The sequence below is a fragment of the Hordeum vulgare genome, chromosome 6H, assembly GCF_904849725.1.
Source record: "Hordeum vulgare subsp. vulgare chromosome 6H, MorexV3_pseudomolecules_assembly, whole genome shotgun sequence".
Taxonomy (NCBI): domain Eukaryota; kingdom Viridiplantae; phylum Streptophyta; class Magnoliopsida; order Poales; family Poaceae; genus Hordeum; species Hordeum vulgare.
In genome coordinates, this window is record NC_058523.1 from 428575567 (window position 1) to 428595169 (window position 19603).

The following is a 19603-nucleotide window of genomic DNA, read 5'->3' on the forward strand; positions in this document are numbered from 1 at the left end:
GAAGAGGGAGAATTCAGGCAGCTGGAATTCTCGACTAGAAAAGGAGCAAATCCTAGTCCACTATTCTGCACATCTCCAAATGCCCTAAAAATTTACGTGGATTTTTTCTGTAATATATTAAAAATACTGGGCGAAAGAACTAACGGAGGGGGGCCACCAGGGCCCCACAAGCCCCCACTCCGCCACCACCCCCTGGTGGCGGTGGGCAAGCTTGTGGGCTGCCTGAAGGCCCACTAGCCCCCCTCTTTTGCTATATGAAGCGACCTGGTCTGGAAAAAATTAACCAGGAGCTTTTTCATGGTTTCGCCGCAGCCACGAGGCGGAACTTGAGCAGATCCAATCTAGGGCTTCGGCAGGACGATCCTGCCGGGGAAACCTCCCTCCCGGAGGTGGAAATCGTCACCATCGTCATCACCAACACTCCTCTCGTCGGAGGGGAGGAATCTTCATCAATATCTTCATCAGCACCATCTCCTTTCCAATCCCTACTTCATCTGTTGTAACCAATCTTCGTCTCGCAACTCCGATTGGTACTTGTAAGGTTGCTAGTAGTATTGATTACTCTTTGTAGTTGATGGTAGTTGGATTATTTGGTGGAAGAGTTTATTTTCAGATCCTTGATGCTATTCATTACACCTCTGGTCATGATTATGATTATGTCTTGTGAGTAGTTACTTTTGTTCCGGAGGACATGGGATAAGTCATGCTGATAATAGTCATGTGAATTTGATATTCGTTCGGTATTTTGATATGATGTATGTTGTCTTTTCCTCTAGTGGTGTTATGTGAACGTCGACTACATAACACTTCACCATATTTGGGCCTAGAGGAAGGCATTGGGGAGTAGTAAGTAGATGATGGGTTGCTGGACTGACAGAAGCTTAAACCCCAGTTTATGCGTTGCTTCGTCAGGGGCTGATTTGGATCCACTTGTTTAATGCTATGGTTAGACTTTGTCTTAATTCTTATTTTGTAGTTGCAGATGCTTGCGAGAGAGGTTAATCATAAGTGGGATGCTTGTCCAAGTAAGGTCAGTACCGAGTGCCGGTCCACCCACATATCAAACTATCAAAGTAACGAACGCGAATCATATGAACATGATGAAACTAGCATGACATAAATTCCCGTGTGTCCTCGGGAGCATTTTTCCTCCTATAAGACTTTGTTCAGGCTTGTCCCTTCCTACAAAAGGGATTGGGCCACTTGCTGCACCGTTGCTACTACGTGTTACTTGTTACTCTTTGGTTGCTACGTTTCACCTAGCTACACAATCACTTGTTACCGCTACTTTCAGTGCTTGCAGTTATTACCTTGCTGAAATCCGTTTATCAGAGCCTTCTGCTCCTCGTTGGGTTCGACACTCTTACTTATCAAAAGGACTATGATTGATCCCCTATACTTGTGGGTCATCAGAAGGCTCTTAATTTTATATTTGTGAGAAAGATTTTTTGAGTCCATAGGAAAGCCAATACTATTAAAGGGGGCGAGGTACTAAATTGAAGTGATTGCTCAAATGCTCAAAGTTAGCCACCAAAACACTTAGTCATTTTTCCCACATATCCACTCTTTGAAGTTCCAGATACACAAATTCGGTGTAACCAACATTGCCACTTTGGACCCACCGAGTTTGAACCTCAGACAGAATCCTAGCCATTTCTACCAAATCGGTGCAACCGAAACTGCATCGGTGCTACCGAGTTCAGTGTGACCAAAATTCTGTTGCCAAGATACACAATATCGTAATTTCCGAGTTTGAGTATCGGTGCCAGCGAGTTTGGGCATCTGACTATTAGTCACCTTTTCGGTGCCACCGAGTTCTATATATCGGTCCCACCGAGATTCAAAGTTCACATTTTTAGTACTAGTCGGTACCACCGAGTTGTCCACTTCGGTGTCACCGAGTTTTCACTTTTGTGTGTAACGGTTGGATTTTCACTGCTACCTATATATACCCCTTCACCCACCTCTCATTCGTGGGAGAAGCACTCAGAACATACACTTCATTTCCAGATCCATTTTCTGAGAGAGAACCACCTACTCATGTGTTGAGACCAAGATATTACAATCCAATCCTTTGAAATTTGATCCCTTGCCTCCGCAAACTTCTTTCCACCAAATCAACCTCTCCTACCCATTCATATTCCGTGAGTGAGTGATTTGTGCTAAGAAGACTATCTTTAGAAGCACAAGAGCAAGGAGTTCATTGATCTACCACATCTATTACCTTTTGGAGGGTGGTGCCTCCTCGATTGGTTAGCTTGCTCCAAGAGAGGTCTCCTTTTTACAGAAAAAGATCCACAAAGAGACATTTAGTACGTAACACAAACTACTTCCTTTTTGAGAAATCGTGCCTTTATAGTTAGTAAATCCTAACAGTTTACTATCAACCCCTATATCGCGCGTGAAGTGTGCACTCATTCACCATTGGTAAAGAATGCACCAGGAATCGTCACATATACTTCTTTAGTGGGTCGTGTGGGAGTCGTGGATTAGGGGGCATACTCATCATGTCGTCTCCCGTCCAGGCGGGTTGGGCCGTAGACCCCCGTGGCAGTTCATTAACGTTCTACTTGGAGAGGTCTATAGCGCATACATGTTGAAAGGACATGGATGTCGCCTAGCAGGGGGGGGGGTTGAATAGGTGCTTTAAAATAATTATGGTTTAGGCTTGAATAAATGCGGAGTAAAACTAACGTTTAATTGGTAAAGCACAAAACATAAAACAACTAGGATCACCTATGTGCACCAACAACTTATGCTAAGCAAGATAAACAACTAAGTGATAGCGAGATATATAACATGAAACAATATGGCTATCACAAAGTAAAGTGTATAAGTAAAGGGCTCGGTAAGAGATAACTGGGGCACGCGGAGACGAAGATGTATCCCGAAATTCACACCCTTGCAGATGCTAATCTCTGTTTGGAGCAGTGTGGAGGTAGAATGCTCCCCAAGAAGCCACTAGGGCCACCATAATCTGCTCGCGCCCTCGCACAGTGTAAGATGTCATGATTCCACTAAGGGACCCTCGAGGGCGCTCGCCGATCCCGTACAGACATGGTTGGGGGAATGTACACAACTTAATTGGAAGCTCCCAACAACACCGTGAAGCTTCACCACAATGCATTGTGGCTCCGAGGTGACCTCAAACGCTCGGGGAAATCTCCACAATCTAATTGGAGACCCCGATGCTTGCCCCGAGCTTTACGCCACTATGATTGAGCTATGAGGCGCCACCAACCGTTTAGGGCGCCAAAGCACCCAAGAGGAACAAGCTCTAGGGTACCAAGCACACAAGAGTAATAAGCTTCTCAACTTTCCACTTCCACGTATCACTGTGGAGAACTCAAACCGATGCAACTAACGCAATGGCAGGAACACACGAAGTGGTCAAGTCCCTCACACTCAAATCCCTCCACAAGAACAAGAGCTATGGAGGAATATGAGAGGAAGAACACGGAGCTCACAAAGAAATCAAAGATCTGAATCCAAGGGGTTCCTTTCACATAGAGGAGAAAGTGATTAGTAGAAATGTGAATCAAGATCTCCTGTCTCTTTTCCCTCAAGAACTAGCAAGAATCATTGGCGGGATTGAGAGTTAGCAAGCTCAAAGAAGGTCAACAATGGGGGGAAGAACATGAGCTCGAGAGATAGAAAACCATTGGGGAAGAAGACCCCCTTAAATAGGTCTTCCCAAATCCAACCGCTATGTGCACAGGTCATATACAAGCGGTACTAGAGCTTGGCTGAGCGGTACTACCACTCCACTCCCAGCAGTACTTCCGATCAAAACGATCAAAGGCACCAGAGAGAAAAACTAAGCGGAAGAGAGGCCAGAAGGGGAGGGCGGTAGTACCACCAAAGCGGTAGTACCACTCAGCCCCAGCGGCACTTCCGCTCAAAATGGCAAAGGTGCCAAAGATGCCATAGATAAAAACTAAGTGGAAGAGGGACAGGAAGGGGAGGGCAGCAGTACCGCTAGAGCAGTACTACGGCTCTGCCCCGAGCTGTATTTCCCATTGAGAGACAAAACCTGTCGTGGCACTAAGACCGCCATAACTTTCGCATGCTAGCTTCGAATTGAGCAAACTCAAGCTTGTTGCATAGAACACGACAAGTACTATCCAAACAACCAATGATATAGAGATGTGAAACCTCTATGAATGAAGAACCGGCAAAAGTTCCAACATCGAAAACATCATAGAAGATGCACGTTAACTCCATTTTCGATGGACTCGAGCTTGTCATGAAGATGACAATAAGCTCAACAACCCACACAGAGAAAAGCAAACCAAGAACCAAGAAAGATGATGATGCCAAGAATGCAATGGTTTGAGCTCTCAACGAACGATATGATCAAGCTTCTCACTTGAGAGTCCCCCTTGATAGTACGATAATCTATCCTATAACCCGGTCTCCCAACTAACACACTAAGACCGGTAAACTAGAAAACCTATCAAGGACAAACCTATACCTTGTGCATACTCCAGTTGAGATAGATGATGACGATGTTGTCCTCCTCAAGATGGACTACCTTTCTTGATTGCGCCGGCTCGACGAAGACTAGCAGATTCCTCCCCACATACTCTACTACGGATGAGCCACTCTTCAACACATCTTCACAAGTCCATTGACACCACAATGGATGGCAAGCTTCAAGAATGATCTCTTCGTGATGCTCCACTTGAACTTGCACACCGCAAACATCCAAGGGTTTAACGAGATCTTCCTCTTGACGCAAGACCATGGAAACACGCCTAACCCACATAGAACTCTCATGAAGACCATAGGTTAGTACACAAAGCGTAATGGAAAATGCTTACCATACCATGGGATCACTTGATCCCTCTCGATAAATCTTGTACACTTTGTGTTTTGATCAACTTGATTCACTCTTTGACTTTGTCTTGATCAACCTTGTGTCTTTATGACCAATCTTCGGATAAAACCTTGAGTATCGGCTTGGTCATCATATACACTCCTTGAAACGAACAGATGGACTTCAAGAAGTGTCTATGGACAAATACTTCGAATATAACTCAAGGCAACCATTAGTCCATAGGGATTGTCATCAATTACCAAAACCACATATGGAGAAATATGCTCTAACACATGTGATATTCCACAAGACTTGGCGCACAAGATAAGGCTCCTGTAACCCTAGGCGTTCAGTGCATTATAAAATCAAGGCTAGGCTAATCAATGGATGATCCCATATTCATTAGAATCTCATACAATCATCTCATGGTATATACCTGCACTTTTGAAAGAACGTGGATATTGCCTAGAGGGGGGGGGTGAATATGCGCTTTAAAATAATTACGGTTTAGGCCTGAACAAATGCGGAATAAAACTAATTTTTAATTAGTCAAGCACAAAACCTAAAACAACTAGGCTCACCTATGTGCACAAACAACTTATACTAAGCAAGATAAACAACTAAGTGATAGCAAGATATATAACAAGAAACAATATGGCTATCATGAAGTAGAGTCCATCAGTAAAGGGCTCGGGTAAGAGAGAACCGAGGCACGCGAAGACGACAATGTATCCCGAAGTTCACACCCTTGCGGATGCTAATCTCCGTTCGAAGCGTTATGGAGGCACAATGCTCCCGAAGAAGCCACTAGGGCCACCATAATCTGCTCACGCCCTCGCACAATGTAAGATGTCGTGATTCCACTATGGGACCCTCGAGGGCGGACGCCGATCCCATACAAACAAGGTTGGGGCAATGTACACAACTTAATCGGAAGCTCCCAACAACACTGCGAAGCTTCACCACAATGTATTGTGGCTCCGAGGTGACCTCAAACGCTCGGGGCAATATCCACAACATAATTGGAGACCCCGATGCTTGCCCCGAGGTTTACACCACTATGATTGAGCTATGAGGCACCACCAACCGTTTAGGGCGCCAAAGCACCCAAGAGGAACAAGCTCTAGGGTACCAAGCACACAAGAGTAATAAGCTTCTCAACTTTCCACTTCCACATATCACTATGGAGAACTCAAACCGATGCAACTAACGCAATGGCAGGAACACACGAAGTGGTCAAGTCCCTCACACTCAAATCCCTCCAAAAGAACAAGAGCTGTGGAGGAATATGAGAGGAAGAACACGGAGCTCACAAAGAAATCAAAGATTTGAATCCAAGGGGTTCCTTTCACATAGAGGAGAAAGTGATTGGTAGAAATGTCGATCAAGATCTCCTGTCTCTTTTCCCTCAAGAACTAGCAAGAATCACTGGCGGGATTGGGAGTTAGCAAGCTCAAAGAAGGTGAACAATGGGGGGAAGAACACGAGCGCGAGAGATAGAAAACCATTGGGGAAGAAGACCCCCTTAAATAGGTCCTCCCAACAAGCAGTACTAGAGCTTGGTGAGCGGTACTTCCGTTGGAGCGGTACTACCACTCCACTCCCAGCAGTACTTCCGATCAAAATGACCAAAGGCACCAGAGAGAAAAACTAAGCGGAAGAGAGGCCGGAATGGGAGGGCGGTAGTACCACCAAAGCGGTAGTACCACTCAGCCCCAGCGGCTTCCGCTCAAAATGGCAAAAGTGCCAACGATGCCATAGATGAAAACTAAGTGGAAGAGGGACCGGAAGGGGAGGGTAGCAGTACCGCCAGAGCGGTACTACGGCTCTGCCACGAGCGGTATTTCCCCTTGAGAGACAAAACGTGTCGTGGCACTAAAATCGCCATAACTTTCGCATGCTAGTTCCGAATTGAGCAAACTCAAGCTTGTTGCATAGCACACGACAAGTACTATCCAAACAACCAATGATATAGAGATGTAAAACCTCTATGAATGAAGAACCGGGAAAAGTTCCAACATCGAAAACATCATAGAAGATGCACGTGGACTCCATTTTTGATGGACTCGAGCTTGTCATGAAGATGACAATAAGCTCAAGAATCCACACAGAGAAAAGCAAACCAAGAACCAAGAAAGATGATGATGCCAAGAATGCAATGGTTTGAGCTTGCAACAAACGATAGGATCAAGCTTCTCACTTGATAGTCCCCCTTGATAGTACGATAGTCTATCCTATAACCCGGTCTCCCAACTAACACACTAAGACCGGTAAACTAGAAAACCTATCAAGGACAAACCTATACCTTGTGCATACTCCACTTGAGATAGATGATGACGATGTTTTCCTCCTCAAGATGGACTACCTTTCTTGATTGCGCCAGCTCGGCGAAGACTAGAAGATTTCTCCCCTCATACTCTACTACGGATGAGACACTCTTCAACACATCTTCACAAGTCCATTGCCACCACAATGGATGGCAAGCTTCAAGAATGATCTCTTCGTGATGCTCCACTTGAACTTGCACACCGCAAACATCCATGGGTTTAACGAGATCTTCCTCTTGACGCAAGACCATGGAAACACACCTAACCCACAGAGAACTCTCATGAAGACCATAGGTTAGTACACAAAGCGTAATGGAAAATGCTTACCATACCATGGGATCACTTGATCCCTCTCGATACATCTTGTACGCTTTGTGTTTTGATCAAATTGATTCATTCTTTGAATTAGTATTGATCAACCTTGTGTCTTTATGAACAATCTTCGGATAAAACCTTCGGATAACACCAAACAGGAACCAAGAAAGATGATGCTAGATTGCAACTGGTTTGAGCTCTCAACGAACAATACGATCAAGCTACTCACTGGAGAGCCCCCCTTGATAGTACGACAATCTGTCCTATAACCCAGTCTCCCAACTACCAGCGTGAGACCGGTAAAATAGAAAACATATCAAGGTCAAACCTATACCTTGCACATAGTCCATTCTAGCTAGATGATGACGATCTTGACTTCGTCGGGATGGACTACCTTTCTTGATTGCTTTGTCTCGACGAAGACTAGTTGATTGCTCCCCCAGACTCACTATGGGTGAGCCACTCTTCGACACATCTTCACAAGTCGAGTACATCTATAATTGACGGCAAGCTTAAAGCATGATATCTTCGTGATTCTCCACTTGAACTTGCACACCGCAATCTTGATGACGATCAGCACTTGATGTCTTCCTACATAGATTGTATGAGATCCTCCTCTTGACGCAAGCCCATGGAAACACACCTAAGTACACATAGAATTCTCATGAAGACCATGGGTTAGTACACAAAGCATAGTGGACAATGCATACCATACCATGGGATCACTTGATCCCTCTCGGTACATCTTGCATGCTTTATGTGTTCATCAACTTGATTCACTCTTTGACTTAGTATTGATCAAGCTTGTGTCTTTATGACCAAACTTTGGATAAAACCTTGAGTAACACCTTGGTCATCATATAAACTCCTTGAAACCAACATATGGACCTCAGAAGTGTCTATGGACAAATCCTTCAAATATAACTCAAGGCAACCATTTGTCCATAGGGGTTGTCATCAATTACCAAAACCACACATGGACAAATATGCTCTAACAATCTCTCCCATTTTGGTAATGGATGACAATCACTTTCATGAGAGTTTATATAAGGAGATAACCACAACCAAGCACACACATGCAAATCAATGCATGGGTATGAGATGGAGATGCTTGAGCGACAAAAGCAAAAACTCTCTTCACTTCTCCAAACTAAACTCTCTAAACTTCTACCCCATTGGCATTGATTGCCAAAATGGAAGAAAAGCTTAGAAAGCCAATATAATAGGTGGTCCCCCAAAAAGTGTGTACTTCTCAACAAACGAGTGCAAAGAAGTACGCATATACAATGATAAGTAGTTGGAGGAAAACAGACTATATCGAGGACCCAAAGATTGCAAAAAGGATTGTATAACGCAAAGACATACAAAAGAAAGAAGCAAGCAATCAAAAGATAACAATTGGGACAAGTAATCACATGGTCCTTCAAACCACATGAATAAAATATATTATGATGTGGGCAAAGCAGTGTTTTATTGAAACTAGAGAAGCTCCCCATGATTTGTGCACTATTAAGAATTTTTTATTTGGATACAAGTGCACAAAATAGGATCATTACTCCCCCAAAATCAATAGAAACACTCAAAAAGTGCAAGAAAATAGATAAGAAAGTAGACGGGGCAACTTAAGAGTAGGATCAACCAAAATGATGTGTGTGGGTCATGGCAAAGCACTTGAGAAGACTAATACGAGGATGATCATCAAGCATCAACATTGTCTTGATCAAATGAGGCACAAAGTGCAAGACGTATCTTCCCCCCACACACACTCTAGCAAATGGGTTCACAAGCTTACTAATAAACAAATTAAGAACCAATTCCTGTGACAACCCATGGTGAAGATAGGAAATAATAGCCTTGTCAAGAGGAGGGATACCAATCAAAATGGAAAACCATTGGCAAGACAAGCATGAGGAAAAATAATCTTCACCAACATTGAGTGTATCAAGATATAAGGATATAAGATCCGCACTCAAGACAAATGCTTTCACGGAGCCACCAAAAAATAAAAAAGAATGCAATGACGGACATGAAAGAAAACGGGATATCAGCTACAGATGTAACTTCTCTCATGTGTATAAGATTTTAGGTAGAAGACAATCATGATGATATACATCCACAAAGAAGGATGTACACACGAAATTTTTACAAGAAGGAATGAACAAGATATCCAAAAGGAAGTCATAAATATACTAATAAAATCTTTGCCTGAAAGCATAGTACATGGCCTAACATTTTCTTATTGTACATAAATGAACTTCCAATACACGAACATCAAAGACATCAAAACTAGCAATAAGACATCATCATTGGGATGCCTTGATAAAGGAAACAAGTACCACAAGAATGAATCAAGAAATTCATGTCATGATGCAATCTACAGAAGTTTGAATGCAAGAAATGTATGCATGAAGTGGATACTTATTACCAAGATAGCATTGGATTAGTGTCATAGCTAAGTGTTCATTGATCATCCTATCTTGGCTACAATAATCACATGGTGTCAACACCTTCCTTGTAAGTGAGACGAGCATCCAATTCATATCCAATTGTTCCTAGAACAACAACACAAACAAAATGGTGCCCAAACTCATTGGGCCAAAGAATTAGAGAATCAACAATAAACAAGACAAACTCCAGATAAATATATGCATATAGATATGAAATTTAATTTCATGCACACTATAGCAAATTTATGACTTGGTGGAGTTTCCCCTATATATTGGGTCAAAGAAAGAGATCATGCTAAAGAAGGTACATATAGTAAATATGCATGCTCAAGGCTTTCAAGAATCAAATCAACACATAGTTGATAAGTTACCAAAGGACAAGGTATAAAGTGATAATAAAATAGCAAATGTTGAATTATCAGTTGAAGGATACCAAATAAAAGATACCTCAAGGAATGAGATATGTACTAACACATTCCAAAAAACGAAGAAGATACCAGTTGAAGGAAAACAAACAAGAGGTATCAAGTTCGCAAAGGAGAGCTAGGTTCCAACCAAACGAGACCATTGACAAATTTTCATGATGGCACAAAGCACCATAAAGAAAAGGCATGCCTTCCACCTACACTCACATGATATGGATAAAGAGATTTTATGATAAACACGTAAAAAGATTGTTGTAAAGAAAATAGGATAGCTCCCCTAAGAGATGTGCATAATATAGATTTTCATTTGAAAACTAAAAGCACAAGATGGGATCATTAGTTTCTATATATCTAAAGAAACACTAGACATGTTCAAAAAGATCCACAAGAGGCAAGGAAGACAAGCGATACAGAAAACACAGTGTAAAGATGATTAGCAATTTCTACCACATGAAAGGACTACCAATTATCAAAGGACAAGAAGTATTTGAAAATAATTCCCATTAGTAGATTGGAAATATATCCAACATCATATTTACACCTAAAACACAAGAAAATGACACTTGTAGAGATAACATGCCATCTACGAATAAGATAGTTTACAATATGAACCCTAAGTGGCAATACCTCAAATGTACACAGGCTTGTAATATGCACATATCATATTACTCCCCCATAATGTGATAACCCAACGTTATTAATAAGTGGCACATGAAAACCAACAAGAGAAAATTAACGAACCATTTAGAATTTGAATTTATCATGTGTAAGACATACCACATAGAGACTAGATAATCTTGAAATATCTTTATCTAATACTAAAGCGGCTATTGTTTCTGTCGGAACGCCGTCGCGGTCTTTTTACAAAAAAAAGTCCCTTTATTTTCGATAACTAAACCCGAAGTCCTTCTTTTAGTTGAAAAAACATTTCACTTTTATAATAGCACCCCTAACGACGGTCACGACCTTCTTATCTAGCAACCCAAATGCGCCCGCCGCCGGCAGCTCAGCTCTCTCCGGCCAATTTCGGAATTCTCCGGCGACTTCCGCCACTTCGCAACACCGTCCCGAGCTTGCCTGGATCCACTAGGTCTTTACCCTAGCAGGATTCACTGCTCCCGACCACCAGCGATGACCTTAAGCCCTCACTATGGCTAGGGTTTTGGGCGCCTTCACACTGGCGTTGCCCCGGCGCCTCCGGTGGCTCCTCTCTGACGCCCACCGCGCCCGCACACGCAACTCCATCTTCCGAATGTGCTCCTCCACCTGGTGGCCATGGGGTGAGTTTATCCCCATCCCCTGTATCTCCCCCTTTATCTCTCTAATATTTGGTTTGGTCCTCCATGATATATGTGCAAGGCAAGGATTGGATGCTTGAGGAAGGAGGGGTCGACCTTGCCTTGCTGGAGCTCGGGACGCATCACCCATGGAGCTTCCTCCTTTCTGTCTCCAGGTGAGTTCGGCCCCTCCTCTCTCTGTTGGAAATATGCCCTAGAGGCAATAATAAAATAGTTATTATTATATTTCATGTTTCAAGATAATCGTTTATTATCGATGCCATAACTGTATTGAATGGAAACATAAATGCTTGTGTGGATATATAGACAAAACGGTGTAACTAGTGAGTCTCTAGTTGACTAGCCTGTTGATCAAGGATGGTTAAGGTTTCCTAGCCATAGACAAGTGTTGTGACTTGATGACGGGATCACATCATTAGGATAATAAAGTGATGGACAAGACCCAAACTATGAACGTAGCATATGATCGTGTCATTTTGTTGCTATTGTTTTCTGCATGTCAGGTATTCATTCCTATGACCATGAGATCATGTAACTCACTGACACCGGAGGAATGCCTTGTGTGTATCAAACGTTGCAAAATTACTAGGTTACTATAAAGGTGCTCTACAAGTATCTCGGAAGGTGTCCGTTGAGGTAGCATGGATCAAGACTGGGAATTTTCACTCCGTGTAACGGAGAGGTATCTCGGGGCCCACTCGGTAATACAACATCAGATATAAGCCTTGCAAGCAATGTGACTAAATAGTTAGTCATGGGATCTTGTATTATGGAACGAGTAAAGAGACTTGCCGGTAACGAGATTGAAATAGGTATAGAGATACCGACGATCAAATCTCGAGCAAGTAATATACCGAAGGACAAAGAGAATGGTATACGGGATTATATGAATCCTTGGCATAGAGGTTCAACCGATAAGATCGTCGTAGAATATGTAGGATCAAATATGGACATCCAGGTCCCGCTATTGGATATTGACCGGGAGTGTCTCAGGTCATGTCTGCATAGTTCTCAAACCCGCAGGGTGTGCACACTTAAGTTTCAGTGACGTTTCGGTATAGTTGAGTTATAGGTGTTGGTGACCAAAGTTTTGTTCGGAGTCCCGGTTGAGATCCCGGATGTCACGAGGGTTTCCGGAATGGTCTGGAAACGAAGATTGATATATAGGAAGTTGGTATTTGGATTCCGGAAGGATTTCGGGCATTGCCGGCACTGTGCCCGGAGTGATTAATGGGTACTGGGGGCCCACCAGGTGGGCCCACCACTCCCCAAGAGGGCCACATGGACTTGATGGTGGCGTAATAGCTCTTAGTGGGTTGTCTAGTCAACCAAGGAAAGCCTATGAGGTAAAAGTGGAAAAAACCAAAGGAGGTGGTCCTACTCCAAGTAGGATTGGAGGAGGACTCCTCCAATCCTAGTTCGGCCGAGCCAAGGAGGCTCTCCTTGAAGCTCAAGGCTAGCCCCTCCTTCCTCCTATATATACCAGAGGTTTAGGGTTTTCGGGACATAATTTCAGCCATGTGCAACCCTCTCCTCTAGTTCGTATTTCTTCCTCTAGATCGGATTTCTGTGGTGCTTAGGCGAAGCCCTGCAGGAATAGATCACCACCACCACCGGCACGCCGTCACGCTACCGGAGAACTCATCTACTTCCCCATATCTCTTGCTGGATCAAGAAGGCAGAGATCGTCATCGAGTTGTACGTGTGCTGAACACGGAGGTGCCGTCCGTTCGGTACTAGATTAGGTCGGATCATGGGACAACAGTGATTTGAATCACGAAGACGTTCCACTACATCAACCGCGTTTCTTAACACTTCCCGCTTAGCTATCTATAAGGGTATGTAGATCCGATCTCCATCTCGTAGATGATCATCACCATGATAGGTCTTCATGTGCATAGGAATTTTTTTGTTTCCCACGCAACGCTCCCCAAAACTCTCTGCTCATGTACCTGGTCATTAAGGCATTGCACTTGGTTAGGATTTACCATTGATTGGGCTCAATTGGCTACTGCTTGAGGTATACTTTCTTGATACTGTTAAGTGTTTATTGTTCTTTGAATTGAACATTGATACGTCTCAAACGTACCGACTTTTCCAAGCACTTTTGCTACTGTTTTGGCCTCATTCTTGCATGATTTGAATGAAACTAACCCAGTCTGACGTTGTTTTCAGCAGAGCAGCCTTTATGATTTTCTTGTGTGTAGGAAAACGGATAATTAGATGTCCCAAAAAATTCCCAGAAAAAATAGAGAAAATCCTAAGCACTGGGAGGGACCATGGGCCAGAAGATGGGCCAGGGGGGAGCCACAAGGCCCCGAGGCGACCTACTGACGCGGCCTGCCCCCTGGTCGCGCCGGGAGGCTGCCTGGGTGGGGCCCAACCCCTCTAGTGCCCTACTCTGGCTCCTATTTTTACCCGTGATGATGAAATTCCATAGCAGAAGTCATTTTGCAAGTTCTCGACGCGGAGCCGCCGCCACCCTCGGTTCTTCTTCGGGAGAGCTAATCTGGAGGCTGTTTTGGCCTCCGGAGAGGGGAAATCGCGGCCATCATCATCATCATCACCACTCCATAATCCTTCCATGGTTTCTCCCATTATGCGTGAGTAATTCCCGGCTGTAGATGAAGGGGATGGGAGAGATTGGATGAGTTAGATCATGTAATAGTTCGTTAGATTATTGGGGGCATGTTACCTATCATCTACTATGGTGTTTATCATCTTTGCTACTACTTGTTACTCTTAATTCTTGTCACTTTGGGCCCTAGTGCCATGATTTCATATCTGAATACCTTATGTTTTCGTGAATATATTTGTGTTCTAGATCCTATCTACTAATAGTATGCACCTATTATAGTCCGGAACCGGCGATTTCAATGGTGACAGCTTGGGACACCAAAGGGGATGGGATATAGTTTGAGGATTCCATGTATCCATTGATAGTTAATGCTTTGTTCCGGTGCTCTTTGAAAGGAGCACCTTAATATCCATAAGTTCCTTTTGGCCCCGCTGATAGCGGGATGGTAGGACAAAAGATGTTGTGCTAGTTCTTATTGAAAGCACGCATGGCTACCTTGGGATACATGCCTAATGTTTGATATATGCCTAGATGATCATTACTTTTCTATGTGCCTAGCCCCAAGTTAAATACATGATATCTCTCATCCATGACCACCATCCATCTCCTTAGCCTACTGTGTTTTAATCCTACTAGTTACAAGTTACTTTACTTTCGCCGTTTTACTTTTGTTGCTTTGCGACTTTTATTTCCATTGCCTCCATCACTTTCATATCATCGTTCCTACTAATATTTTGTTGCCAAGCAAGTATCTTTCAGATGCGGTTGAATTGACAACTCAACTGTGAAATCTTATAAATATTCTTTGGCTCCCCTTGTGTCAAATCAATAATTTGGGTTAACTTACCCGCGAAGACTGTTGCGATCCCCTACACTTGTGGGTTATCAAACAACAAGGTTAACCATGAATTTGTTAGTTGACTTGATGCATGACTGAACTACACTTGTTAGTTGAATTGTTCAATCTTGAATTTAGGAAGCTGCTACCAAAAGATGAAAAAAATTTGGTACTCTTTGAGGTCCATGTGCCTCCCGTGCTCATCAACTTGCATCCCACCCTCCCCCCGGTGACAGCAGCCAACGGTTGCATCGCAGGAGTTGTTGTTGCACTTCCTTCTTTGAGTTTTCTACTACATGTTGTAGGTGTTTGAGGCATCGACAAACAACGACATGGTTCAACGTTGGTTGAGCTAGTTGCTGGGGACACAACTCTCTCAATTATCTCTATCTCTGCTTGTCATGATATTTAGAAGCCATCTATCAATCCCGTCGATGCCTAATTCCAAAATCCCGTCTCGCTCCCTCTCAATTGTCGGGACCCCGATCCTAAGCCATAGGAATCTAGCCTGTAACACATCGCATCCCTTTGTGGTCTCACGCACGGTTAACTCCACGGCTGCAGCCTTACCTTAGCCGGGACCGTTTGCGTCTTTTGACTCACGTATGCGATAGTGTCGCTAGCAATCCAATGTCAAAGAACCCGGATCGACATGTCTAGTCATAAACCAAAGTGGCAGTACCGCACAAGGACATGCATACATGACCCAACAAAGCAGGTGTCGGTCATCGGCGAATGTAGACGAGTCGTAGCAAGCTACAAGGACGCCATTACATCGCGTGACATTTCCCCAAAGGGGACAGACACAGCAGCTAAGAAGGACACATGCCGATCAACCAATGTGTCTGGAGCAGTAGCGAACTACCAAGGCTTGTTGGATCACAAAGGGGCATTTCCTTGTAAGGAGTGCTACTAAAGTTCACGACTAGGTATTCGAACCCCATACATACCAAGTAAGACACACGTACGCATGGCATACCGATATGTATAGATACATCGATGGCATCACAACATAACCATAAACATACAAGCTTTATTTAAGAGGCTCGGAAGAGCCACACACATAATATTACACATTAAGGGTCTCATGACCCATAATCGCAGTCATACAATACAAGCCAGCGGAAGAGTTATAAACTGTCTGGGTACAGACAGTGCAACTAGAAGGCACAAGGCCTGACTATACTACAGAGCCGACGTAGGGCCAGATCATAGCTGGGACACCACCTACTCGTCGTCGTCGATGTCTACGAAGAACCCTCCATTAGGGTCATTAGCAACCTCTGCAACATTTATTAAGCAAACATGAGTACGAAGGTACTCAGCAAGACTTTAGGAGAACTAACGACTCATGCAAGGTATCAAAAGGTATTGTGGGGTTTCAAGCGGGAAGCCAGCATTTGACTCGTGGCCAGACAACTTGCATTTTGAAATTAGTTTTGACAACTTGATTTCTCGCACACGAGTCCACTAACACCACAACAATACACTATCGTGGAATCATTTCGTCTCCATACGGAAATGCCGTCCACGACACTCACGCTTATCTTGACAATTTTATGAGTAGCCGTTGAAGTTATCTAGGAACAACATATTTCTCCAAGTAGTCCATATCCGCGAACACGGCTATTCGAATAGATCATAACCCTGCAGGGGTGTACTTCATCACACACGCTTTCGCCACTTATCGCCATGTGCACGTCATGCACCTCGGCAACCTTCAAGCGCAAGCCCAGCGAGGGAGTCGGCCACGACCGTTAACCGCACTAGTACCTAGTCCAGGTTTATCGCCTATCTGAGAGTAACCCGTACGGAAGTCCGGCCGGGGTTTCCGCCACGGCCTCAAACGATGTGTGCAGGGTTCCCAAGCCCACCATCCGGGTGCCACTTGGTACACCGTGCCACTGCCTACCGCATCATGGTCCACCTCTCAGGTCAGCACCATGCACGGCCTCCAGCATTACTATAAACACCAGAAACTACTTGCAACTCCTGGACCGAGTACTACGCGATTAATAGGCCGAGCAGGGTCATATTTCAGGGCCCAGCATGTGGTAGTATCAAGTCTTGGATTACATAGACGGAACTCAGTTCCTAAGGACGGTTCCAATGAAACAACCCGCCATGTACTCCTACACAACCTTTCACCGGTACCTTTACCAAATCAAGTTCAACACACAACCTTTGCTCACCGAACACATTCCACATTTCTGTTCATCTCCCAGATGACAGACCATACACAACTCTAGGCATAGCATGCATAGCAGGATAAGGCACATCATAGCTCAAGCAACTACCAGGTATGCTAGGTTGCAAGGTTTGGCTATTTACTGTGACAAGGTTAAGTCATGCAAAGGAAGTGGGTCCAACTATCGTGGCAAAAGCAGTTGAAGCATTTGATCCTAATGCAATAAATAGGTGCAGGAGCAAGAACATGGGATTTATCGGGATGATCAAAAGGGTTGCTTGCCTTGTTGCTCAGAGGAGGAACGATATCCGTCAGACGGATATTCGGTGGAATCCGGGGGTGCGGAGCCTACCGAAATGAATGGCAACATTCAATAACAATCATATGCACTCAAAATCATGCATGAGCATGGCATGAGAATGCAAGGTGATAAGTTATTATTTCCAACATGTAAGAGGTTTAGAGTTGATTTGAACCACATTCGAATAGCAATTCAAACGGGGTATTCTCGGATACCGGTTTAATTGATTCGACCTGATGCTCAGATCAACTTGATGTTAACATGCATGAAATGTCATGTTATGGTACTGATTTGTAATTAGGGCAGTGTGTGATCATTGCATATATAATGAAATTTGAATATTTTTGCAAATTCCATTTATAAAGTGATTAAAAGAATTGAATTATTCCTTATTCCACAATTTACGGTTCTGTAACTTTTTTAAACATGGTTTAAAATAGCATAATCAGAATCCTTGAATTTTTCTGATACTTTTTCATATATAAATTATTTTCATTGGAGTTACAGATTAATTTCTATGATTTTTACAAATTTTAACAATTTCCTGAATTAGTTTTATACTGGAAATTCTATTTATTGCATCACGCTGACGTCAGCAGGTCAGCCGACCTGTTCAGGTCAAACCTGACAGGGGGGCCCCACTGGTCAGCCTCTCTGGGACTAATCCCGCGTTGACCAGCCCTAACTGAGGTTTGACTTGGCCTTGGGCCCACTTGTCAGCGAGTGATTAGGTCACTAATCGGCTGGGTTAGCTTGCCACGTCGACCCCCACCGGCGGCGAGGTCGTCCTCGCCGGCGGGGAGCCTCCGACGACCACCAGCACGGCGGAGGGGCTCGGAAACGGCGCACAGGGGGCCAAATGCTGCGCGGAGAGCACCAGAGGAACGACACGTCTCCCGCAGCTTCATTTCTGCACCTAGCCGGGGCTGATCTGGCCGGAGATGACGCCGGCGACGAGCTTGGCGGTGGACAAGGCTCGGGCGTCATCGGGGTCTTTGAATCAGAGGGATCTACGCTCGGTTCTTAGCTGCTACGGCATCTACGCGTCGTCCTTGAGCTGCTGGTGCCCTCGGAAGGACGAGCTGAACATCGGAGGGCTACCGGCGACGAGCGGCAGCGGCGGTCCTCGTCGGGCTCCGATGAAACTAGAGCTAGAGGAGGGGATCGATGGGGAAAACTTAGAGGAAACGACCGCATGCTCACGGGGAGTGCAGAGCAGAGCTTAGACGGCTCAGGGAAGGCCTGGGGGCGACGAATCGACGGGAGAGGTCCGGCGGCCGGAGGTGGAAGACGACGGTGTTGCGGGCGTTGCAGGGCTCGAGGAAGCTTCGGCTTCTGCAGAGATGACCAGGGCGACGAGGCGGAGCTAATGGCGTGCTCTAGGAGGGAATCCTATGGCCAGGGGCACGGGCAGCTCGAGCTCGAGCTCGGCTCTAATGACGGCAGCAAGGAGGAGGAGGAGATCCGGGAGGAGGGAGAGAACCGAGGCGGGGAATGGATAGGGGAGGCTCTGGGAGCTTATCCCCGTCGTCGCCAGCGCGAGGCGGCGGCTAGGCAGGCACGCAGGTGTGTGGCCGCGCCGGAGGGGGCGGCGGCCACCTCCTGCGGCCTACTGGCGCGAGGGAGGGGACGAGCGGGGAGATGGGCCGGGCCAGGCTTTGGCGACAGGTAAGGTTTTTCCATTTTTTTCTGTTTTTGTTTTTTCTGTTTTGCTAATTGTTGTTTTGCTAATTAAATCAGCTCCAAAACAAAAAGTAAAATTATTTTAGGCCTCCTGAAATATTTGTTATAATATCCCCACTCATTTCCAAGGTTTTCCACACTTTTGGGAAATTATAGTTTCTGATTTCAAATTTTAAATTTGAAACCAGTGGCTTTTTGCATTTATTCAAAAAGCTTAAAGTGTCAAGAAAATAGTTTTCTCCAATGCTCATTTACTTTCATGATTTATCAGAAAGTTTTAACATTTCTTGAGGCCATTTTGGGTTCATTGATTTTGAACTAGTTTGAGATTTCCTTTAATTGAAATGGTGGCTAGGGTTTTGAGTTTTTTTCCTTTGCCACTTT